Source organism: Diuraphis noxia, unplaced genomic scaffold (genome assembly GCF_037042655.1).
Source record: "Diuraphis noxia isolate RWA-SAM2 unplaced genomic scaffold, SU_Dnox_SAM2 contig0001, whole genome shotgun sequence".
NCBI classification, from domain to species: domain Eukaryota; kingdom Metazoa; phylum Arthropoda; class Insecta; order Hemiptera; family Aphididae; genus Diuraphis; species Diuraphis noxia.
Genome location: NW_028301711.1, coordinates 49,995,858 through 49,997,904, shown reverse-complemented (window position 1 = coordinate 49,997,904; position 2,047 = coordinate 49,995,858). Strand labels below are relative to the sequence as shown.

The window sequence follows — 2,047 nt, the reverse complement described above, 5'->3', positions numbered from 1 at the left end:
TTTTATTTTAAAGGGTGGCTCATACAGGGATTTTTTTTAACCTACGACAATTTTTTTTTTATAGAGTTGCCGTTGGTTACCAAACATATTAAATTATTATTATTATTATTTCTTTATTTTTTATATTTAATCGCTGTTTCATATATTTAATTAATGGCCACACTGACCGATCAGCCGCCGTTGTCGCCGCTGTCGTCTGACGTATTGCCATAGTTATAAACATAAATTTATTTATTTAGTTTAATATGAACTTTAATTGTATCGATTTGTGTATTTTGTACAATGCCAGCAATACGCAAGTTCCTGAAGTCAATTCGAACATTCAATTCATGTTTCCAAATGACATCATTCGGAGCAACAGAAATAGTTAAAAATAATGCTGCAAATGGTCAACAATTTAATTCAGCATTCAAAATCAAAGGCCAAGTTTATCATAGAGTGGGATCATTGCTACCAATGCCAAACGAACCACATACATTTTTACAAATTTACTTTATGGGCGGTGAGGACTCCGAAAGCGCACTTGCCAATCGCGTGGATGCACGTTGTAGTTACAATAACCTTAATTCACCTTTTGCCAGACGCATCGTCGGTGATCTGGACGCTTTATTGAATGAGCACAATGAATTGTTGAAATTATTCAAATCACACATGCCCAAATTACAAAGTGACAAGCACGCAATTGTCATCAATCCAGATAAAACACCAGCTGGAGTGCACATTCGTAGATTCAATGCACCTGTAGTTGAAAACGTTGCTGGAATCATGGTTGGCGACCGTACGCATCTACACTAGAAATCGTGATTCGAAGAATAAATAATAATATTGAGTTCATTGCTGATACACACCGTTCATACGACGCTCTCCAATATCCGCTAATGTTCTGGAAGGGACAAGACGAATATTGCATAAATATTAAACAACGGGATCCCGTAACAGGTACTTCATTCATTGTGAACATCATTACTTAATTTGAATTAATATTTATGAATATATTATTACAGGAAACGAAACAAACAAGAACGTTAGCTCGAAAGCTTATCATGCGTATCGTATGATGATTAGACGCGGTCAGGACAACGTCATTCTATGGTGTCGCGAGCTTTGCAAACAATTATTCATGGTCGACATGTACGTGAAGATAGAGAGCGAACGACCACGATATTTACGATATAATCAACAAAAGCTGCGTGCGGAGGAATACATTCACTTGCGAGACGCTATTCTGTGCAACGCCGACTCCACCGAAATTGGTAACTCTATCATTCTATACCATCATCGTACATAGGAAGTCCACGTCATATGCAAGAATACAGCCAGGATGCTCTAACTTACGAGCGCTAATACGGCTGACTATGTTTATTTATCACGTTCACGTGTAATCCAAAATGGCTGGAGATAACATAATATGTTAGTAATAACACTATACACGGCCTACGAAAATGCCAAAAAAAAACTAATACGCGGGCAACGCCGTGTCGGGACAGCTAGTTTTCTTTAAAAACATTAAAATAAATTAAAAAACGAAATAATTGTAGGTAGTTCTTATCCCTCTACTTCTTATTATAAAACCAGAATTTTGATATCTCCATTATTTCGTAACCTATATAATTCAATTACTTTATTAATTCTTTTAGTATAGAAATAACTTTTGAAACTGCTGTTGTAATTGAACTAATTCTTGTTAAAATAGTCCAGACATCCGCATTTTCTGATTTATCATCTATCTGGTTGCAGTTATAAATAAGTATTGAGTTTTCAATTCTATTATTTTTTCCTTCCATATGAATACTAAAACTAGAATTATAAATCTTTTAGTTTTAATTTTTTTACACTCAGGAAAACCATTTGATGAAAGAGTAAGAATTTTGAATGGGCACCAGTAGGTTTCTGGCATGCCTGGTTGGGGGGCGACGGCCTCTCTCTCCAGACACCGCGAAATGCCCAAAGAGCGATACCGCCCGTGGCCGAGATTCGAACCTGCGACTGCGTGCATGATAACCGACGCCTTAGTCCGCTCGGCCACTCCACCCCCAGTTGGCTTTAT

At 37.1% G+C, this 2,047-nt stretch overlaps 1 pseudogene; it reads left to right on the top strand.

Moving 5' to 3' along the window:
- Positions 1-282: 282 nt before the first annotated feature.
- Positions 283-1,288, top strand: LOC149060865 (uncharacterized; annotated as a pseudogene).
- The last annotated feature ends 759 nt before the right edge of the window (positions 1,289-2,047 follow it).